The sequence below is a fragment of the Papilio polytes genome, unplaced genomic scaffold, assembly GCF_000836215.1.
Source record: "Papilio polytes unplaced genomic scaffold, Ppol_1.0 DF820622.1, whole genome shotgun sequence".
NCBI classification, from domain to species: Eukaryota; Metazoa; Arthropoda; class Insecta; order Lepidoptera; family Papilionidae; genus Papilio; species Papilio polytes.
This window is the reverse complement of record NW_013528582.1, coordinates 1821159-1840366: the sequence shown is the minus strand read 5'-3', so window position 1 is coordinate 1840366 and position 19208 is coordinate 1821159.

The window sequence follows — 19208 nt, the reverse complement described above, 5'->3', positions numbered from 1 at the left end:
GGTATTTCTACCGCAACTTCTGTACACGCATTAGCTCACCTTGTGCCCAACGATCTAACAGAAGTTGGTCGTGAATTGCAAGTAATTCCGCATTTCATGTGTCGTGTATAAATGCGAAAGGGTCTAAAGTCTAGTCTCTCTTCAATCGTTTCTTATAAGGAAAAAATGGCAAACGGATTTGACGAAGGAGACGACGCTAAGGAAGATAAAGTATCCTTTCTCTGTACGTATCTTCTAAATCTAAGCTAGGTAACATATTTGCAATTGTGGTTGTCTATTAAGGTGGTCGCTTGCTTGTTTGACACTTGATGGTATAAGTAATAAGGGAAGTTATTCGTAAACATATAAAGAATAACTTACTAGATACTGTCTTAAGATGTTAAGAATGTTTGAACCAATAAAGTACCGCCCAATTCTTGTAACGCCTACTTTCTTAGAAGTTTAGTCCGTCTAACTCCACCCCTGTGGCACGCCCATCGTCTTAGAACCAACCGCTTAGCTACATAACTCGTCTACAAGAGATCCTTGAATATTCTATATTAAATTTACATATATGTTATAGTAATAAGATTACAACGTTCTTTCGTTGTTTAAAGTAAATCTTCTATTCTAATATACAAATGTAACCTCATATGTTCCATAATACACACAATAATTAAGCAAAATAACATATTTCTACAAGTTGGAACCCTTTCCTTAAAAGCACACATAATTCGTAATAATTACGATTTCATGACTCCGTTTAATAAATCTTTAAACGATTCTTGGCTTAACATATACTGCCATCTAGATTGAACAAAAGTTAACAATTTTCCAACAGCGACATCTATAGTTCAATTGAGAAAAAAGTTAATAAATGCGCCTGCGACTATACGGGCAGCGCCATCTGTGCGCCAGTAGCGTAACTATTACAAAAATACCAATATCCCAAAAGAACGCATTGAATTTATCGGTAGATCAAAAGATGGCGTTATATGCCCGAAGACCATATTTGGAATAATTCTCGGATGCGATAATGTAACCATGCTATAGAATGATTTAATTTAATTATAAATGCCTAATTTCATACATCAGAGTAGATATAAGAAATTAAAAAATATACGTGTGTGCCCCACAGTAAGAATTTTCATATGAGTGCCTGTTGAAATAAAATAGCAATATCTTTATTACACTTTTTTGCTTTTACAATTTTAAAGATTACGATTTTAAGCGTTGTTATATTAGTGCCAACTCAAATTATACGCATTTAACGCAACTGGATACTGAAAGTTAAATTTTTTCTTAATTTTCGTTAAAACATTATACTTAGGAAAACCTTTACCGTAATACCAATATCCTCATTTTCCTTTCCTTATTCTACTCACCGTACTAGATTTACGTCCTCCAGATAACTCAGTCATCCTTCATCTTTTATAAATCCCTTTTGCACAGTTCCGATTTTTTTAGTTATTAGAGACAAACCAGTCCTTTAAAATGCACAACTACTGCATTAATCTTACTAACATATCTCTGTACTTTTAAATAAAAGGTAGAGTAGAGAGAAAGAGTTAGAGAGAATGAGTTAAAAGAGAACCTTTTTTCATAATTAATAAATATTCTTCTAGGATTCGACATGATGCCTACAAAAATCCATTTTTTTAAGATGTTTTTTTTTTTATTCTAAATTACTGAGAATTGCATAATTGAATGTAAAAGTGAAAGAAGCATATAGTTTTCGTTGAAACCCATTTCTAAACATTATTATTTTCAATTTTATTACTTTTACCTACCCTTTATATTATAAGAATACAAGTATCATGCACATTTTAAAATCAATCAATTATACAGCGTTAGTTAATTTTAATCTTTTTTTGCAGATAACAAACTTTTTTTTATCAAAAACGTTATCCGTCGCATCTTGCGTCACAAAAACCTAAACACCACAAAAATACTCTAACACTGTAAAATATTTGATGATAGAATTACGAATTTTTGGATATTTTATGGACCGCCGTGCATTATACTTTTTATGTCAAATATTGAATTTGAATTTCGTGGAATAAATGTTATAGTAGCCATTTCTAAGAACTGCTCACGATAAATATTAAACACATTTTTATGATACTTCTTTGTGCATTTAAAATGTTCCGCGGATAGTTTCCTATTTACAACCTAATAAAAAACAAATATTACGGATATTTTAGTCATTTTTAACGTTACTGGTGATTGGTATCATAATATCTTATCTTATTTTAAGCCACTTTTTTTGTAAGTCAATTCGAAGCGAAGAATTGGTAGTTACAAAACGGCAAATGTTTGCTGTCCGTCGCTCTTAGATTGAAGACAGCGTCGGTCCTAACCAAAGCTGGGAGTTTGTAGACAAAATTAGTGATTTTTATAGATATGTTTTATTTCAAATTGTCGAAGTTAAGGAAGGATATAGACTAATTCTAGAATATGGCTTACTAAAATAAACGCTATTCCATCGTATAAAAACGTAACACAACGTTTTTAATTTTTTTTTAAATCATTTACCATAAAACTTAAAATATCTGTTGACAAGGTATTAAAATTAATAAATGTTGGTCAAAATAAAATAAAAACGAAACAATGAAATCAAAAATAAATTTATTAAATAAAAGAAAAACGAAAAATAATAAAACAACTTTATTTGGTCAATATTGTTGTTACAAAAATAATAAACTTAAATAAAACAAAAAAAAAACACAAAGGAATAAAAAAATGCCGGTCGCACACGTCCGCCGTCGATCACTATACAAAAAAAATTAGTTTGAAATTAACAAACAAAAATGAAAAGATAACGAAGTAATAAAATATAATTATTTACATAACATAAGAATAAAATATGCTGAAATAAGAAAAAAACACTATTTACACATGGATTCTAAAAATATGTATTAACAATTCAAAGTGTTAACCTTGGTCCAGAGAATTTCTCGTGGGCGCAGCACAAAGTGTCTCTTCACAGTACAGTTCTAACTTCTTACAGTCTAATTATTTAATTAAGTACTTGCGGCAGTCGATTTTAACTAAAATATAACTAATTACTTAACATTAATTTAACGCTTACCATATTTATTATTTATCAATCGTCACTCAATTACTTTTTTTAAAAAAAATAAATTTTAAATAAAAAATATACTCGATAACGGCCAAAAGTTTAATCTCTTCACAAATGTAACCGACGTAAATATTAAAAATTTCGCAAAACTTGTCTCCGCGGCCGACAAGGTAAGATTTTAAAAAATTAGGGTCCACGGGAGATTAGCCTAAAAATATTTTCCGATTTGACGCGGTTAGATTTTTTAAAATTTAAATTTAGTATGTTAATTTTTTTTTTGGATTTTTGTATTTATTAAAATTTATAATCACAAGAGCACGAGGAACGTGTATTGCGCCGCGCGGCCCGGCCGGCCGCCGCGACTTCAGACGGACGACTGAGAGAGGCCGCGAGGCGCGCCGTGCCCCGACCTCCGCCCCCGCCCCGCCCGCCCTACCGCGCTCCCACCACCCCGTCACGACTTCGTTACGAGCCACTTGTGATCGCCGCGCGATTTTTCCGCCTAAGACAAATTAGGCGGGCCCCCGCCTGCTCGCCTACCCCACGGATTTTCCTTTGGGCGGTTTCTTAAGTCTTAAGACGTTTTCTTTCACGCCTTTCTTTTTTTTCTCTTCCAATCAATTCGAATACGATCTTACCTCCCGTAAGTTTATCGCGAACAACGAATGTACAAAGAGAAATATACGCAAGTATAAATTACTGTCCGCGCAATGTTTCGTCGGCGTCTGTTTTATTTTTAAATGGCATTTAATCGGCACTCTCGCTTTCGCCGCTACTGAGGCCGGGTTAATTGTAAATAAAATTCAATCATTCGCAAAAAATCCCCGTAATCGCCGGCCGACAATATCAATGAGAGGTGCGCGAGTGTTTAATGTACATTTATATGCATTTAAAAACGATTCCATTGACTGCATTTTTGTGTTCGACATTTTTACATCGGCTGGGGATACGTTACGCCGTACTTGTTGATAATCATTATTTATTTACCTGCTTTTTTTCAGACAGTGCGTGTGACATTGACCTGATGGAATGCAACGAAAGTATCTCCGACGCATAATGTACTTATAACGCTTTTATCAATCATTTTGATATGATAGCCACTTTTACTGTGAATCTGAGGACTGTCTAACTCTTCCTAACTCTAACATTGGTTAACAGTTACTGGTATATCCATACCCGAGTTCATTTTGACTGTGATCGTATTTTTGTGCTTGAACTATATTTTTTCTAATTTGATTTACTTTTTTTATCTATTAATTTAGAAGCAGATGTATATTATTAGACTTAAGATTAGAATTATCTAACATATAATACATAGAGTTGACATTTTCATAAGAAATGGATATATGCGAGATTTTTAAAAGGATATTTACACAAGATTAGGTGGATTTTATGATGACAAATACAAATATAAATTTTACAGATGGATTAAATAGTTATTATTTTTTATATTAATTGTTTTTTTGTATTTTTCTATGAATACATATCCGTTAAACGTGTTAACACTTACATGTTATGGTGAAATAACATGTAATTAAAGTTTTAAGAGATCAAAATAAATCAATTTCATTGATTATCGGTTGCACTTTGCAAATACCGGGAAAGATAGGACATTTTTTTCTGACTATTTAACAGTCTACCTAATTTACTTATTTAAAGTACGGTAGGATGTAAAAACTGCAGAACAATGTGAAATAGACTAATTAAGCAGTAAACTGTTTCTCCAAATATTTCTGTTTAGTCATATATGTTTTTTTACTAATACATTTTTTGTAAATGGTATTTTTCGCGCGCTTTTCGATTTTTGAAAAAAAAAAGGTTTTCAAACCGCTTCTGTGTTTTGTTTTCAGATTTTTAATCAAATTATTTTTAAATTATTAATATTACAAGTATTCTGAATTATATCATTAATTTTGGAAATAATCTTTGTCAGTGCCTTGATTTTTTTTTGTGACGCATTTAAATTATACTTTATCAAATCAAATTATATTTTACATATTTTTTTATTTCTTTACGTTTTCATTTTGTCCTGTTTTAAAACTTCAAATGTTTTCGAAACATTTATTACATCTCTGTTAGTATTTTTTTTTTCTAAAAATAAATGTTTGTGTTTTAGTATTCACAGATTATTTTAATGTTACTTTTTTGTGGTTTTTGCGGTAATATTTAACTTGTAAAAATGTCTTTCAAATATTGACAAATAAACACTTAAATTATTCAAACTTTCGTGAGACGTTTTATAACGAATTATTTGTTATCTTTACGGCGTCTATTTTTTGTGTGATAGCCGATTAGAAATAAACACTATTCAAAAAAGGGTAGGACCTTATAATTTACGGACAAAAACATTAAATGAACAAATTAGGCATTTTGATATAAAACTACATTCAAACAAATAAATGTATAATTCAATTGGTCATCGTTTCTTTTTGAAAACATAAAAACAGACCATATTTTTCAAATTTTTTACAAATTTTTGTGGAAACAAAATATTGTAACTCATTTTTTTAGATATGGCACTATTACTTTGTCTTGAACTAAAGTGGTGTGTTTTGTGATGACTAAAATAATGAAAATGATCGTAGTATGGTTATAATTTTTTGAAGATACGATTTTGAATTTAGAATTAGGATTGAAACAATGGATTACTTTATTTAATAACTTTTGCTTAAGATTTAGGGAGACCAGAGAGAAATCTATCTAAGATTGGTTTAGGGACTGGTAAAGCGGACATAAAAACAACATAAAAAATGTAACGCGCTAATTACTAAAACTATTACATCTGTTTTAAGACCATTTTTACGAAAGATTATAAGCCATTCAAGAGCATTTCTCGAGTTTTGAATTATCGGGAAAGTTACGCGAAGAGTAGCTACAAACTAGATAAAATAAGATAGATAATACATAGTAATAATTGTTAAAACCTGGTCCGGCAGCTGTCCTATCGAGTCCATTCACCCTCGCGTTTTTTAAAGCGAGATCGATTTTTCAATCGAGTGGACATTGTCGCGCCAAGGTCTGGACCATTTTTTAATCGGTTCGTTCATTTTGCAATGGTTTTTTTTATCTTTTAATGAAAAAAAAATAAAGTGACGATTCATTAATGACTTACAAGTTACGATGTAAATGTTACAATTTTTTTAATTCATGTATTAGTAACATTGTATAGATAACTAGATTAAATTATTTAGCATGATGATTGATTTGTTAAATTACACATCTTATTTTGCGTTTTTTTTACATTTTTTACGATTTGGTAAAAATGCTTTTACATAAAGCATAGTATTAATCATAATTTTTGTACTAACCAAAACTTTTCAAAACATAAATTACAAAATAATAAAAAACATACAATGTATATAATAGCAAACATTTTACAGAATAAAAAAATATACAATTCACAAACACTTAAATTACCTGCCGAGGTAGAAAGAACACTTCTTATATTTTTCTGAGATGACCACGCGAATTGACCCACGAACGTGTAAAATTAAGTTGAATATTTAAAAATAAGCACCATAAACAATAAAACAAATCGGTCTTAAAGGATAATCGAACAACAGTTTGTACAAAGTTATAATAATGTCACAGTCCGAAAAATACCAAGTTCTTTTACCACTTCGATAGAGAACTTGATTGCACAAAAGTCTTTCAAAAGTCGAAATTTCGGCGAAGATACGAAAATTATAATTCCTAAAAAAATAAAATAAAAATTAACGCGCCGGAGGAACTTAACACCACTTACAGACTATGCGGCAAAACGAGCCGAATATTTACATTGAAGAAAAAAAAATGAGGTCAATCGGAGGTTACGGGCAACGCAGCCGGTCGGCGCGGGCCGCGACGGGATGTGGCATTCGGCGGCTACCCGCGGCCCCGCGCCCCGCGCAACCCCGCGCACGCCCCCGCCTGCGCCCTGCGCCCCGCGCCGCGCGCCGCCGAGACCACGTGCGCGCTCCAACGACAGGGACGCTACGTTACTTTACGCACGGGATAAACAGAGATGTAACTATTCTTTTTTCAATTTACTATATTTGCCTGATTTTTATTATTTTTTCGCATTTCGATATTTTATTTTTTAGTTGATGCGCCCCACAACTCACCTGTTGTGCTTGACCCGTTTCGATCTGTCGACCGATCACATGATCGACGGTTTTCGATACCTTTTTTGGGTATCGCACGTAGTGTTAACCATTCCGAGAAAGGTGCGAAATTTTTAATCCTTCTCTTTTTAACGTTCTATTCGATTTTAAGTCGAATACTATTTTGCACAGAAATAAAATAACTCTCAGACGCCCGCGGTTAGATGTTCTTCTGTAAAGTTTTATACAACAATTCCTCGAGAAATATATGATCGTTCACAAAGCTTGGCTATAGTTTATAAGCATAAAATCTCAAAATGTTTTTAGTTCACAAAAAGTTTTACGGAAAAGGTGTTCCGAATAACTAGCGCCAAGGAGTTGCAGCGTCGAATAGCGAAACTAATCGAGAGTGCGCGAGATGTTGCGACACTAGCGCTATAAGGTGGCGTCGCGTCGGTGCGAAGACTAAGCCAGCGGTTCGTTTCAAGCGGGTCGCTTATTTTTTTTCTTTTTATTTTAATCGTGAAAGTGCAACGTTCACTTCGCTGGGTATTCAACGGCCATTTTCGTTTGCTGTTCCTTTTTCATTTTCATTGGTTTTTTACAGACGTTTTGATCATGTCGCAGAATTGCTATGTACGTTGCGTTCTAACAGACTCATCCCTGCTATCTAGCATTTACATGTTTTAAGGTAAATGCGTCGAAAATTAGTAACCTATTTTTCCAGTAGATATTTTTAATTCTTTGAATTCCCAAGTCGACGGTAACATTTTTCCAGACCCTATGAATATATGGTTTACCAACTAATTATAATAGATGGCGCTGCTAGTACCGTTTCGTCGAAATGTTTTATTTTTATTTCTTCACTTTATGGCTATACGAAAGCAGTTTCGTGTAGAACTAAATGTATTATTACATATAAAATTTAGCCATAACGTTTTTGTAAGAAATGGTGTTATTTTAAAACAGTTTTATTTATAAACGCAAAAATCCAATTTGTTATTATTTACTTTTTATAAATACAATAATTAGATACTGTAGACAATTTTTCTATTCCAATGGCGATGAGCACTGTAAAAATTAGTTACTTTCAAATTTCTTAATCTTACTAATAGTATAAATGCGAAAGTTTAAAAAAATTGATGTTTTTTAGAATGTATCTCGAACATAGCTTAACGGATCTTCATGATATTTGGATGAACATAGTTTGAAAAGGATACACGCTACTAACTTTTTAATTCCACGTGAATGAAATTGCGTTCAAAAGCTAAACTATACTAATATAATAAAGCGTAAACACACACTTTTTTGTGATGTAAGATGCCAGCAATTACAGCATGTTTTTGAATAATTCTCCTTTCAATAAAAACCTCTACATTTTCGGGGTAAATGTATTGGATAGAAAGATACTCTAATGTTGGACAGATTAAAACTGCTGCCAACATCAAGGAAGTAAGATCGCCTTAGTAAGGTAATTGGTATTTTGACATTTGCAATTGAGAATTTAATAAATGTAAACAATATAATAAAATTTTTATAATTTCACGTGGATGAAGCCACACGGGAACAGCTAGTGTCAAATAATCATCAAATACTTAAAAAACTTCCAACATTAATAGCAATCTAGGGCTACCATTAAAATAGTCATATTAGAAGTAGTCATAGTAGAAGTATCTCTCTTGAAGGGGTCACCTACTCTCCATCACGCCTATGATTGGTCCCATAGGCTATTTATTCCCTCGATATTAAGTCCCTTATTAACATACACGCTTTATAGCCACCGTCGGCAAAGCAGTACCAAGTTACTTAAGTGCAGTGAACGCACGGCTTCAGTTCATTTCATACGTTCAGACAGCTTGGTCAATCAACGGGGATTACCCGGCCGGCAGTTGCGACGCAAATGTAAGCCGGATTACTCTATTTGTTTATCGATGTCTCGTTCTGACATCCTGGTATACCTAGTTTTATTTTTTTAATATCAAACATTTTTTGTGCAAGATTTTGTGCAAGGTGAACGTTTGTTTGACCAATGTATTTACACTTATTGATCGCTTAGGAAGATACTTAAGGTAGATATGAAATACTGAATTGCTAAGCTGGATTACTTAACGTCTCTGCGTGCGGGAGTTAATTTACAAAATTTTCATGTCAGTGTATAAATATTTGGCTACAAAATGTAAATTTACTAGCGACGGTCAAATTATTTTTTTTTATGTTAATGGAATTCAAAGCATTTTTATGAAAACTATTAATGTTTTTAATCTCATCAATTTTTTAATTACATTTTTTTACGCAAATGCGCCAAAAAAAAAAAGATTTTAAATAAAATCATTTCAAGTAATTGTTCCAATTTGGAAGAGGCCTATGTGTCACAGGATACGCCGACAACTAGTCTAGGATAAAAATTAAAATTAAAAAAGGAAAAAAAAACTGTTAAAAAAATGTTAAGTGTTACCAGTAATTGTAAATGTTTTTTAGTTTCGGCAATAAAGGCTTAATAAAAAAAATGTTCCAATAACAATTGGCACGTTTATTTCTTTTTTAACAGGTTACTAGATATATCGTGTTAAAAAAGGTTAACAGTAAAAACCTCTTTAAAACCACTCACAAGGTTATAGGGTCAAAAACGACTTTGTTTAAGACGTCCATTAAACGGATGCCTTACGAGGGATGTGCACTAAAAAATTCGCTCGTAAACCTTCACAATTACTTATTTCGAATAAACCTAAACAACAGGACATCTTTCGGGCAAACATGCACGCACTCCCGGTAAGGTGGCTGGAATCGACATACATTGAAGCGTACCAAGCATATGATGTGGATTTAACACTATTCGACTAGTTTCTTTTACTTTGCGACACTATTGTAAGGTTAGTTTGAAATTACTTAAAGTTTTACTTAATTATTTTAAAATATCTACTAAATTTTTGGAACATGTACTTAAGTTCTTACATTATGTGATAAGTATGTGATTTTTTAATTGTTACTTACAATATTTTGAATTACAATCTACGAAAAAAAATAAAATCCACTTAAAATTATGTTAGGAAATTTCCGTTAAACATAAATCAGTGCATTTTATGTTATTTACTTATGTTTTATTAAAAAGGAGCATTTAACACATCTTTGGAACATTTAAGAAGTTTCTAGTGTATTCAGAGTGTATTACCAATAAATTCATTTTGACTTTAGTGTCTAATACAGCAACCATACAGCGAGTACTACTTTATCACGTAGCGGCGACACGCAACAGCTCGTAAACTGCGCCCCTTGTAATTTTAACCTAAAAGTACGTCGTAAAACTGTTGTCAATTCTTTTCTTAACTCGCACAGATTGACTTACCGTAACCTCGAGGTGGGAATTTAACATTTAACGGTTATTTGCCTATCTTTAGCTCCCTGTCTCGTAAGGAACTCGTAACATACAATTCACAAGCAATCGAATAGATTGAAGTTGTAAAGTCAAAGAAAGTTCTTTTTTTTCCGTTTTTTTTTTAATCCTGTTTGTTTGGTTCATTATTAGATCTGTACTAAATTTATACTAGACAAAGTTTTCCTCTTTATAATATTAGTATAGTATAGATTATAAAGAGGATTTGCATTTTTGTATGTATTGAACTCACTCAAAAAGTACTGGGCCGATTTCAAAAATTCCTTCACCATTGAAAAGCTACGTTATCAGTTTTAATTCCACGTGGACGAAGTCGCGAGCAACAGCTAGTGTATACTAATATTATGAAGAGGAAAGATTTGTATTTTTGTATGTATTGAAATGGCTCAAAAACTACTGGGCCGATTTTAAAAATTCTTACACCGTTAGAAAGGTAATTTATCTGCGAGTAACAGAAGCCACATTTTTTATTATTTCTTACGTTCACGCGGGCGAAGTCGCGAGAAACAGCTAATAGTTTATAATTATATATTTAAATTTTAACACTTAGGTTTTTGTTTTACTTTCTGACTTTTAAATTTGATCATAAATTATCACCTCTGTGGTTGATCGTAATTTTTTTTTTAATTTTCAACGGTGTCTTTCTTTGAAATACTAATAAATTACAGTTTCTAATAATGTTATGAATTAATAAAGAACTTTATTTGATAAAATGATCTTCGCGTGAATGTATTGTAATAACGTTGGCTACAAATCACCTTTGTTCGCATACCGTCGTAACGCTACCAGCCGTAAGAAGCTAACTTCTTTTTTATTGGCACACCTTTAACGCGTTTGTTTTTCGAACAACTTTGAATTTAGAACGAGAATTTTATGTTTAGCCATTCAATAGTACAATTTTTAACTTTAACGTTATTAGAATACGGTCTAATTTCGAACACATCCTATTATGATTTGAATGGTACCGATAAATAAAAACTTTTTATTTATTACACCAACGTGATCTATCTCGCGTTCTTTGTTGTGACAACAATGAACTCTAACACTAAGACTTTAGAGTTGGTTTTACCTTGCTTTTGGGTTGTAGTATATGACTTTTTAGGATATGTAAATGAAAGTCAGCTACATTTTGTTACAGAATCTGCGCTATGTCCTATTTAATGTGTCGGGTACGGAACATTGTCTCCTGTAATGTTGGGATAAAGCAAAATCCGTTTATGACATCTGAGAGACCTTTGTGAAAACGAATCGAAGTTTTTATTTCTTGTTTTATTTTAAAGGTGATAATAAAAAGCGTCGCACGGGACTCATCAAGTAGAGACTACAGTATGAGAGGAAAATTGCTCAAATAATTTCTGCCATGCATTATAAATTGTCACTTGAAATTAAAAAAAAAAAACTAATGAACGATTTGAGTTTTAAATCACATAGTAAAAAGGTATACATAATATCAATTGTGAACTTCGTTAGTTTATAAAGTGTCTAGGTATATTATTATTTCTACCCTTTGCAGAAACCAAGTTTAAATTACTCACTGTTCTTTTATTTAAGGTATTAAAGCTTAACTTTTCGTAACTTTACAAAGCGTCTTTTGCCCCAAGTCAAAGAAAAAGGGGGCAATAATCCGCCAAATAAGTACAAAATAAGTATGACGAACGGTTTACTTTAATGAAATAAGTTATACAAAAGAACTTTGAAAAGGTCTGCGGTTCTTTCGTTACGAAGTCGAGTTCAAATCGCTTTTCTATAACGAGAATTCTGATACTCTTAATAATGGGGTCTTTAAATATTTCCGTCCAATGTTTTTTTTCGGCTTTTTAATTATTAGTTTTAATAACGAAGAAGAAAATTTAAATTATTCTCTAGAACCCCTAAGTAAAGATTATAGTTTGCTAAAACTTTTACAATAGTTAAATTAGCTTAAAGAAAATAAAAATAAAACTCTTAGCTTACTTAATAGTCTTAAGTTGATTTTGTATATAAATCGCTTGAAAGCTAAGACATCAACATGAAAAATTAAAACGACAATTAAAAAACTTCAATAAAACTACAAATATTTTAACAGTCCAAGACCTTTCATCGCTTAAGCGATCCCAGTACTAGCGGCCAGGGCATGGGGTATTTACAATTAAATTGTAGCACAAAATCGGCATAAATCAGCGCTGCGTAGGTTAGCATTAGCAGTGCTAGTGGGCAGTTCAGGCTAATTTATAGGCAACTTTCAATTTAGCAAACACATCCCTAGCCCGTAAATCTTCCGACAATTAAGTCTGTTTCTTGCGGCTTGGGCACCTCTGTCTGGTGAAACGTTTGTGTCCATTTAGATTTGATTTTGGAATGCTATCGTTTTTATTGCTTTACTAGTGGTCAGTAATATTTAACAAACAATTTTTAGTTGTTTTAAAAATAAAAATATATTAAACGCGATGTCAAATTATAATATTTATTACTAAGTGATAAAGAGATTAACTATAAAGAACCAAAGATGAATATTTAAAACCGTTTAAGAAAACTATTTTAAACATCACTAAGGCAGCTATAGCTATCCTCGTTAAACACGTGTGGTTATCGTCACGTGATCCGCTCTATATTTGTATATTATCTGTACAAAATTGACATATCTGTCTTGTGGCCACGTCAATTCTAAGCATTGTTGTACTCTGGTATCAGCTTACTCTTAAGACGTTTTAAAGAATTCGTTTAATGAATGAAGCGGTCGGTTCCATTACATTTCACTTTCGACAATCGCAACAAATTAAAAAGTCTCGTGTAAACATGCAGGCGTCGCCCTTGACACTGGTCGGCCGATATAACGACGGTCATTAACCCCCCGACGAATCAATAACTCATTACTCTTTTATTTCGTTTAACGTTAAAAATAACGCGTTTTTTCGCGTTCCGCGCGCTCTGACCGCCCCAATTATCGGGTGAAGGTTGTTTTCCGTTGGGGTGAAAATGATTTCCGAAAATAAGGGACGTCCTTAGTGCGTGAATCACATTGCAATTGTCGAATCTTTACCGTAACACCAAAATAAGGTCATATTATTATCATCCATCTAAATCTCTATGAGAAGACAGGTAATCTTTTTTTGTTTAGATTTATTCTATTCATTAATATATGCATAAAATATTTATATCTGGTACTGCAGAAACTAAATTAAAACAATAAAAAAATTACAGTATCGGTCAGAAATGTATCAAAGTCCTAATGAGATTTCCGGACGCATTGTCACCATAGTTGTTTCGCGGGCAATTATGACGTCACGGGGTGCGTGTGACGTAGGAGGAGGCGGTGTACGTAGTTTATATCATAAATGCTTTTAATTGATTGCGTTAAAATTGTTATTAATTTGAATGCGACTAAACGACTATCTTGTTTAAAATATTCTTTTCAATATTTTTTTTCACGTAAGATCAACTTTTTCAAGCGAATTTAAACTTATTACACTGTTATTTAGAATTAAGTTGGAATGCACATATAGAATCTGGATATTGATTGGTGAAAGCAAGGCTGGTACACATCTCTTGAATAAATCAATTATTTTCTAATCATTAAGTGGGCTGGATTTACTGTAATTTACAGAAATAAGCTATCCAGATGGTCAAACAAATATATTTTACCATATTACTAATATTATAAATGCGAAAGTTTAGATGGATGTAAAAGTTTGTAGATCTCGATGAAACTTGGCATAGATGTAGAGGGTAGTCTGGAAGAACACGTAGGACACTTGTTTTGTTTTTTTTCTACCCCACGCGGACGGAGTCGCGGGCACCAGCTAGTAGTCTGTAATTGTCAATCATCTCCCACTAGAGCAAAGTTTATTGTAGCGTTCAAATGTTTTGTAATTGCGAATTGCGACGCATCTAAAAATGTACGCAGAATGAATAGGCCGCCCGTGGTCGTAGTGCGACTTGATTGAAATTACACAGCGCTTTCGATGCGAGTCTAAATTTGTATTGCCTACGAAATAGATTCGCGCGAATTGTAAAGAAAAAAAATGTTAAAAACACTTGTGTAGTAGAAACAGAGACAATTATCCATTTAAATTATATAACCGTGGGTCTTATTTATTTTGTTACCCGACTACCATTAGTTTAGTTAAAAAAATAGAAGATTTTTATTAAAATACTAGCTTTTGCCAGCGACTTCGTGTACGTGGAATAAAAAAAACAAAAGTAAATAGACCAAGCGTTCTTTTGGACTATCCTCTACATCTACATCGTCGTACACTAAGCCAGTTAGGCGTACACTCTCGGAGCAAGGGCGGATCCAGGGTGGTCATGGGGGGGTCACATAGTCATGATCAAGTCAAGAGCTTACCAAAAAATGTAAATATATTTTGTCAACTCTTGACCACTCAGCTCAAGGGGGGGGGGTTCATGACCTCCATGACCCCCCTAGATCCGCCTTTGCCTCGGAGATAGCAAGGTTCACCATTGACGGATACGTCATGGAGGATAACATCATCATGTAAGTGTTAACCTTTTGGTGTTTTATTCATTAGTAACTGCCGCCAAGATTTTTTTATTACAGAGTCCAGTAAAGAAAAACACTAAAACACTTCAGTGTCTTAAGGAAGAGGAATTTGCGAGGCATATTATTTCCTTAGAACGCATTAAGGGCGTCGTAGCATTGTCCAGGGCTGCTAATTTTCAAAAGGTAGATACAAGGATGGCGGCCTAAATAGCGACGACTCGTAGTTTGTGAACCCTAGACATCTAGTCGGATGACAAGAAAAAAATCACGATATTCAAAAACGAAACCCGGATATGTGACATACAATCAGGATCAGGAATAATTCGGGTCAACCCTAAAGGAGGCAACCCTATTATTGACTCTGGAGAAGTTTTTTATACCACCCTGTTACGATCGAAGAATTACAGATTAAGAACAAAATAAAACTTAATTTAATACACAATACGGATGTATTTTATAAATTAAATGTGATTAATTCAGTTATCAGCAGTTTTTATTATACCATAAAGAATACACAACTCTTAAGTATAACATTATGAATAAAAAGAAATTTTGTAATGACAACACTGGCTGTCAAATATTTGACAGATGTAAATTAAAAATGATATCACAAAAACTGACAATGTTTACGCCAATAAGAGCACAGGGGTTCTTTAAATTGGATAATATTTTTTTATTCGTGGAATCCTAAAGTTAAAATTTATAATCGGTATTTACGTAATGAAAAACGATTTATAGTAACCGATACCAAATCATTTAAACAAACTAATGTCAATGATACATTGACATCTGTCAAAACGGAAAGTGTATGGCAACATTTTTCAAATGTAAATTTTTTTCTATCATTTCTGACATTTGGGATTAATTTGACATAACTAATCCATTAGTTATTTATAAGAAATAGAACTAATCAACCTGAAATTTTACAATTATAATTAATTTTCTAAACCAAAAAATTAATATCTATTCTAAATTCAAATCCAATTTGTAAACGTACTTACGTGTAAATTTGACAAGATAATTAGACACTAAAATAACTTTAAATAAAAACACTTAAAAACAATGAAGCACCACTTTATCAGACCATTTACTTCTCACTAACAATATTGCACAATATCTTCTATAAACACACAAGAATGCTTTAAAAATTTTAATACATCTGACGTTTAAAAAACATAAAAAAATAGTATTCACAGACACTGGCACACTATCTACGTTACAAAATTAATGGATTTAAAAAGAAAAAATCTTAAATTTATTCTAAATTTGAATTTGGCGGGCTAAGAGGGGTGACGGAGCGTCGGCCCGCACGCGCGCCGGTCGGGAAGGAACTCAACGTCTTGGGGCACAAAAGACGTTACGACAGACCCTTCAATCCCCTACGCTTGTTATTTTGAATGGCGATAAAGGTAAGTTCCCCCTAAGTGGCCGTTAAAATAAATCAGCTGTTTATTTGAAAGCGCGTGACAAAAAATCGTTTGTTTTGACGCTGCATTAGCTTCTAATTTTTTTTTATAATTTTCAAACTTATCTAAATGTAATTTTTTTAAATAAAGTTATTCAAAAACGAAGATTTTTAGTATATGGAAACATCCTTGTTTCTGGTAACTTATAAGTAAGGGAAAGATATTTTCAAAGTTTAGCATTACTAGTGTAAAATTATTAATCCAATCATAGCTTCAACAAATAATATTTATGTGTGAAAAAAGTGTTAAATTTCAAGGTTATGCTATTTTGCAAATACTATTGTGTTCTTTAAAATAAAAAACCGTGTAGGGTTCAGGGCCGTATTATATTCGGAATAAAAAACTATTTTATGGTTAAATCCCCTATAAATTTCTATTTAATTTAAAAGTTAAGTCACAAGTAACATTTTTGAAATAGGTATGTACGCACTTTTAATTTCTTTTGGTGGTGGTTATTACTAAACGATGTAAAATGCAAATTAATACCTTTAAACGGGATTTCAGCGAAATGTTACAAAACAAAACTTTCTCAGTATTTACTTAATGTATTTACTAAACATGAAAAACCATGTTTTCAAATTTCAGAAGTTGTATGATTTTTTCTTGCGTTAATAATACCATAATTTCTCAATCCCACCCTGTGTCAAAGAAGTACTGCACGGTGGCTTACTTTAACGGTCATTTTGTGTCGTGAGCTTTTGAAAGGCATCAAAAACATTCGGTAAAACATTCATCTAAGACATGACTTGTGTTTTTTACTTCGTTAAATAATCAATAAAATTATTTCAAAGTTTTTAACAGACTAAATTTCTTTCATTTTTTTACATACATGGCAATTTTCTCGCCGACCCTACGGGAGTAGGATAAGGCAGGGGAGATGATGATGATAATGGCTATTTTGGCAGTAACAGAGACGACAATGAAAAATGTATGGATAAAAGTATGCAAAAGTATTTTTCTTTTCGAGAAAATAAATGTAATCTACTATTAATTACGCTTATTATGATCAATTAGATTTTACAATGTTACTTTTATAATTGTATTAAATTCTTGTAACCATGAGAAAGAGTAAAATAAATACAACATTTTCGCCTAAGGTTTGCGACCCCTGCACGTTGTGCGTTATGTTCCTTAAAAATTAAACATGGGCAACCGAGCGAAACGATTGTAACGTATTTTTGTTAATGGTGACTTAAAGAAAACTTCCAAGTCTTAATTTTAACTTATCGAAATAATTTAATGGGGAACTAATATTTTTTTTAATAATCGAAATAGTAAATACAATTTATATTCGATTTCTACATTGCTTTAAAACTATAGATAACTATGTAGTTTGGTCAAGAATAACTTTTTGGTTTTTTGGACTTAGCTAAATTAAAACGTCTTTTGTGTAACATCACATTGAGAAATTCTGATTAGAACATAACGTCTTTCTAATCGTAATCCGTTACATTTAAAAATCAACGGCCAGCTGACGTATGCACGCATAGTGCACACGAGCACACGGGTGGCACGCGCGCTGGACACACGAACGGAAGTCTCCAATTTCCATAAACTGCTTTGCGGTATCCTGTTATGTCTTTATAAACGACCTTACCACCTAAGTAATAGAGGTTATTAGGACAACGTCACGCTGTATAAACAACACGCGCCCGTCTTGCTGTGTGATCGCAAGAAAGCAACAGGAAATGTCTTAGCATAAGGGTAAGAACCCTATTGTAAGACGTTTGAAATATTACGCAATAAAAATAAATTGAAAGTCTGTTCTGTACAGCCATACAAAATCATATATTCAGTCAAAAATTCCTCTATCTGAAGAATAAAAACCACCGTGTTGTTCTGAGTGTTCCAGAAGCAATAGAATACTTCGCACTGTTTGAACTGAACAAGTTTCTATCACTGTTTTATTGAGAGTGTTTAGAGAGAGCTGTGTAAGCTGATCTTTATAACAAAAGAGGATCAACTAAATCAGGGATGGCGAACCATCGCCACGCGTGTGTTAGAATCGTACTCAGATTCAATAAGTAAATGCTACAACTACAGTAATTTAGAGAGTCAAACATCTAATTTAGTTTCAAGAATCATTTGAAGTTGTATGGGAATATATTAAATATGGACGTCTGTTAATAAATGAAAGTGACAGCTAACCATTTCCTTGTGAGGCAAACCTGGATATGAATAGAAACAACAAGCAACTTTACAAAGCATATATTCATTAATTCAATTAGTAAAACAACACAATATTAAAGAGATCTCATAAATAGTATTAACCAATACAAATTATAAAATGCAATTCACATAATTGTCATGATTGACATTACTTGTCCAACAACCCATATATACTTTTATATACAAAATAGCTTTGTACAAATGGTAAGGTTATTACAGTTATTTATTAAGAGGTATTACAGTGAATATAAAATAGGTTACTTAACTCTCCATGGTCAGGCCCATGGTCCGCTCCTCGAAAGTCCACTCGCTACACTGATTCCACGGAAGAGAGAGTGTTCTGACCGGAAGGGTCTTTTTATACCTCTTTTACATTTTAGCTGCCAGTACTAAACATCATCACTACGAAGGTTAAATTAAGTATAAACTATTTCACACGAAATACATAAATAGAAAATAATTATCATTTTATCTCAGTTGGTATTAAGTACCACATTTTAACATCAAAGGTTATAATAAATAACACTATTTTGTCCTATCTATCAAGCGCACAACTGTT